The sequence below is a fragment of the Stegostoma tigrinum genome, chromosome 9 (genome assembly GCF_030684315.1).
Source record: "Stegostoma tigrinum isolate sSteTig4 chromosome 9, sSteTig4.hap1, whole genome shotgun sequence".
In the NCBI taxonomy this organism is placed as follows: Eukaryota; Metazoa; Chordata; class Chondrichthyes; order Orectolobiformes; family Stegostomatidae; genus Stegostoma; species Stegostoma tigrinum.
This window is the reverse complement of record NC_081362.1, coordinates 11664896-11670895: the sequence shown is the minus strand read 5'-3', so window position 1 is coordinate 11670895 and position 6000 is coordinate 11664896.

The following is a 6000-nucleotide window of genomic DNA, read 5'->3' as shown; positions in this document are numbered from 1 at the left end:
TCCAGTAGAACACAGTATTGTGTACAATACACAATGTGCTGCTGTAAGCATTGTTTTTTAAAAAACTGAAGCCATCTCTTTGCATTATTTTCTTGGTTTAAAAGCTGTAAAACATTTTTAGTCTACAGTTCAAAAATAAAGGAAATAAAAAGATGTGGTATTTACAATATACAATAGAATAGAGGGTGTGCTCCTGAGATGCTGCTTGGCCTGCTGTGGTCATCCAGCTTCACACTTTGTATAATAGAATAGAAGGTCTTTATTTTTTAAAACTACTTTCATGTACTTGATGGTAGAATCAAAGAATTGTACCAGTTTAACTTAGTCTTTAACCTTGTCCAAACTCCCTCAAAGCAAAGACTATCCATAAATGGCATATTTAAAAAGTCTTATTCTGTATACACCTTATGTGCATAAAAATTAGCTTCTTGTTTTGTATTTTTGTCACATATTTACTTACATTTATTTATTTTAAATTAAATGTCCACATTTAAAACCAGTATCACGCTGTATTTCTAATCTTCAATCATAACCCAAAAATATGACTGAGGTGACAATGTTCCGAATGCTTTCTCAGAGCCTGTATATTAAACCATAATCAAGATTTGGTAAGTGGCAACAAAAAACAAGAGTTCTAACAGATGCAATGATTGCAGTTAAATTGCGATGAACAGGATAGGCCACATTCCTGAATACCTAGGTAGGATGTCACCTAGATATTCTCCAGGGCTATTTACTGGCATTACTACATGCAACTCAGCTTCACTTCTCAGTTTCTACTACAGAGAAACCCCAATGCTCCAAGCAGCTGGGCTTCACAAAATAAGGCAGGTTTCTACATGTAAATATAAATAATACAAACACAAAAGTAAAATGTAAGAATCAGGAGTAAATGCACGATATTAAAATGTGGACCAGAGTAGATCTGTTAATCCAGTCATATTATTCCCCACCCTCAGCCCTGTTTACTTCAAGTCTCTATGTGCTTTTGAGTTGCTCAACAGTTCAATTCCAGAATTTATGACCAATCAAAGCCTTCTCCTCTGTCTTCTCGTCTGTCAATGTAACCTTTTTTGCCCTTCTCTCTTACATGCTTAAATAGCTTCCCTTTAAACATACTGTGCTATCTGCTCAACCATTCTGCATGCTTGTAAATTCCACATTCTCACCACTTTCTGGGTAAGGAAGTTTTTTTTCTCAGCTCACAATTCGAGTTGGTTGTTAAGGATTTTATGGTGCTTTTGAAGAACTGAAACCATCTTGGATTATTATGAAAAAAAAGGTCATCAGATATGCAAGTCCTAGCTGAAGTTATTACTGTCCAAGATTGGAAGATCATTATTTATTTAAGATCGTAGTCTTTCACTGAAACATAAGTACACAATGCTACAAATTTGGCTTTAACAACGAAACAGAAGTTTATTATGCTAAAGAAATGAAGGTAATAAGGAAAAACGAAACTAGGTACCTATAACACAATTTGAAAGATTTCAAAACACACAGTAAAATTACAACCAAGAACAGAAATTGCTGAAGATGCTCAGCAGGTTTGGCAGCATCTGTGGAGAGAAAGCAGAGTTAATGTTTTGAGTCAAGGCATCCTTCTTCGAAACAGTAAAAATACAATCCTGACACTATCTCTTTAAAGTGTTCAAATACCAAAGAGAGTGCCCTCATCTGTTTGTAAATTTGACTGAACTGTTTTGTTCAATTCCCAGGCTTGATATACATAATTTACCACTCACCCACTTGTCAAAGCACAACTTGCAAGAAATGCACAAGAGCAAGCTATGTTGTTATCAGTGAGAAATTTATGTGTTTTTCATTTGGAAACAGAACATGCTATTTTCTTTTACTTGTTTTCCTGTCTTATTTTGGCAAGTCTGAAATGTGAAATCCTCATCTAAGTATGTCTTTCCCCCACCTTGTGTAAGACTGTGTAAGACGGAATCTGAATGATGGGCTAAGTGAATACTGAAATTGCCAGAGCTAAGGACATTGTCTGTAAGATTCCAACTGCCTGAAAGATCCAAGCACAGAAATACTAGCAGTTTATTAATGCTTTATAAATTAAGCCATTTGATAGGATACACATAAAGAGGATAGGCTGAATTTCATTACTTTTGACTAAGTGCAAGTTGCATTGAGTTTTTTGCTGCAAGGCTTATCACATTTTTCTCTCCATATCTCCAACAGAGCTGCTCTGCATATGCCCTAGACATGGAGGATAGGGGGAAATTGTCAGCCTGTTGTGTGGGCAGTGTCCTGGAGCTCCTGCTGGACAGGGGATGCTTTCTTATCCCAGGACAGTAGTGAAGGTCATGACAGTGGACTATATCAGCCTGGAACCAGGTTGCCACCTGCTATAAAGCAGTCTTAGTCATTTGGAGGAATGCCCTCCACCTCAGAAAGAAAGTCAGTTTGCTTCTCCACTCCTCTACAATAAGTGACACCATCATCTGTCTGCTTCCATGCACTCACTCTGCCCTGATACTGCTCTAACCTCCCACAAAGCCTCATGCTGTGCCCCTCTCAACAATGTCTGCAACATCTTCCCTCAAACACTGCCACCCACCCATTACCACTGAAAACCCTCACCATTGCCCACTCACTCTCCTGGAACACCTCTCCACCTGAACCAACAGCAACAGCTCTGCCACCAACTTTTATCTCCCTTAATAATGGCTTCTCTCTCATTTTGGGAGGAAAACAGACCCAAATAGGGCAAAAATATTGAAGTCAGGATCCCTAACATACTGGCCTGCCTGGCCTGCTGTGTTCACCCAGCTCTACACCTTGTTATCTCCCGAACATTCAGCCTTTCTGAGGACAGCAACAGAGCAGCCTGGCTCTGAGACCTGTGACTATCTGAATGACCATTTCTAGGTCCCTGAATTGGTATTGGAGGCTGCCTTGGCTTATTCAACCAGGACTTCCTGTATGAAGGTTTTCCTCCTTGACTGAGGCCCGCTGACAATTTTGACAAGCTTCCTTCCATTGTGTCTGCTCTGAGCAGCATGGCAAGGCAGAAGTACTATGAGCTCTGGCTGAAGGAAGAAAGGCAAAGCAATGCAAAGCAAGGGAGCTCCTGAGAGTGTGCAGTAGGATTAGAGTGAGTGAGTGCTATGATAATGCAAGGAGCCCAGAGGTATAGCCATGTCCAGTCCATGAGCTGGGTGTGTGTCCCTGAGCAACTTTGCTGCAACATTACAATGATTGTTGCTGCGCATTGGAATGCAAAAGCACTCTGTACCTTGATCAGAGATGTGCGATGAGGATGGCACGTATTAGATGTCAATGTTCATGGACCTGTGGTACATATGGCTGGTGCCCATGAAGCAGGCCCTGTGAAATGTTGATGCCACGTGTCCAAAATGGAGGTTGCTCGGAGCAAGCAATGAGCTGAACTCATGAGGTGCCTACTCTGGTTTCCACATTAAATGTTTTTGATGTCTAATTTATGTGGTGAGTTTGAAAGCTGAATATTGATGAGGAGAGTGAGTCCAGTGGTTAGCACTGCTGCCTCACAGCTTCAGGGACCCGGGTTCAATTCCAGCGTTGGGCGACTGTCTGTGTGGAGTTTGCACATTCTCCCCGTGTCTGCATGGATTTCCTCCGGGTGCTCCAGTTTCTTCCCACAGTCCAAAGATGTGCAGGTTATGTGGGTTGGCCATGCTAAATTGCCCATAGTGTTCAGGGAGCTGTAGATTAGTTGGGTTAAAGGGGGATGGGTCTGGGTGGCATGCTCTGAGGTTCGGTGTGGACTTGTTGGACTGAAGGGCTTGTTTCACACCGAAGGGATTCTATTCTATTCAACAAAAGTTTAGCAAGCAATAGTCTCCCCAAGTCAGCAACTCACTACTGCCCAGTAAGAAACTTGCCTCACCATTTGCAAAAAACAGGAAAGACGGATTAAGAAGCTCCCAATGTCAAGACGGACCTTGCTGGACATCTTTCCTGATTTTGTCACAAGTTATATGATATCTCAGGTTGCTCAGACCCCCTAAAAGATTCTGCATGTGTTTTCACTTATGGGCAGGACCAAAACTAGGGAAAAATGAATGCAAAACAATTCCTTACAGATGCAATCAAGATTGTAGGAAAAACTTCTTTATCCAGACAATGGTAATAATGTAGAGGTCACTACCATAAGGAGTAGTTATGGTGAATGGTATAAATACATTAAAGTAGATGCTGGGTAAACAGGAAACATTAAGAGGGCTAAATGAAGCAGTAGCTGGAGTCTTGTATTCAGGATAAACCACGTTACAGACCAGTTTGGCTCAATTGCCTCCATCTCAACTGTAAATTCCAAGTACTTTCATGTAAACACAAACCAACTGATAACTATGTAGACGAATGAATAAACCATATTTCAAGTTAAAAATAAATTCTCAAGATTTTTACATAACTTTGATTGAAATAGAAGCCTTGCCATTCCTCAAGGTTCAACCAATTCAAGAAGGTTATGGATGAAGTCTCATATCCTCTCTATTTTTGCATTATCTCCATGCCTTTAATTCCCTTAATTTCCCAGAATATACTGATCTCAGTCTTGGATGTGCTGGTTCTTTAGAAAATGAATTTCATAATGTTGATGCATTATTTTCTGATGAATGAGTATTGTTTTAAATATAAATTCCGTTATTTATGGATTTGAACTCTTAATCTCTTGGTTCCCACATTAAAGCCGAGAAACAAAGCAACATGTAATGCAGTTTAAAGATCTAGATCTCCAGTGCATTGCACTCATGTGTTGGGGCCAGGTCAATGAGATATAGGTGGACCAAAAGTGGTAAGAGTCACAAGGAGAGTCATTGAGTTTTACAACATGGATTGAGACTCTTCAGCCCATCTTGTCATGCCAGTCATCAAGCATCTATCTGTTCTACTCCCATTTGCTGGAGACACTCTGGGGATGTTGCTAGTGATTAGGAAGGAGTTGATGGAACACCAATTAGTTGAGTTGAATTTGGGCTCCTTTGTGCAAGCAGAACAAAACCTAAAGTAAAGTGTAGGAAATAGCCAGTGTCACAGTTATATTTAGGCACTTGGCTACAGATGTAGTCAGTTCTGAGTGTCAGAACTTCAGCACCACATTTAAGATGTTTCTGGGATCCATGGAATCTGCTTTGTCCAGTGCATTCAACCATTTCTCGTTATGTCTTGTAGATCAACATCTGCAAAACTTAAACTCCTGCTCTGAGTTCCTCAAAACAATTGTCTCTGCAGACCTTGGGTTCAATGAAATCTGTAGCTTAGACTTGCAAGCCTATCTTTAAAGTACTTTGAACATAGGGGTGGTACAATCACAATTATTCAAGTTCATCACAGCCCCTCACTTGAATATTGCCAGACAAATACAGCATCAGCAAATATGCTGCTCAGACATGTATCACATAAGTAATAGATACATCAGCCTGGAGATTCCGAGGATGTCAGTCACACTTGTGTTACTATTTTGCTCCTTTTGTTTCCTATCAGGAACTGCTCCCCATTTCTACCTCTAATCCCGGCTCCTTTGGATTTGCAAAGTTTACCTGAAATTGAACAGTTCCTTCAGAGTGCAGCATTTTTTAGGAAAGTCAAATCTTGCTGCCTTTTGTAGCAGTCAGTTTTGTATGTTCTGCAGGTTAAATGTCCAGTAGCAAAGCCAAACACTTTGACAGTCAGTGTGAAAAGAACATGCAAGGAATGTGCAGGTTTAGGGTTGCTGTTGGTTAAGGAGGTAGATTGCCAAGCACATCAAATGACAGGAGGGTAGGATACCAGGCAGGTAAATGATGGAATCTTTAGAATATTTGGAAAGAGTGGAGGGATGTTGGCTCCCACAGCAGTGAGAGGAGCACTGAGGCCAACAGTAGGGCAAAGGGACATTGAGAAGAGGTGGTATCAGGACTTATAATTGAGGATGGTTTATTAGGTCAGGTGGTAATGGGGAGAGTGTTAGGTTCTGGGGGTTTCAGGTTCATAGAAGGTGGGGTATATTGGTTATAGGCA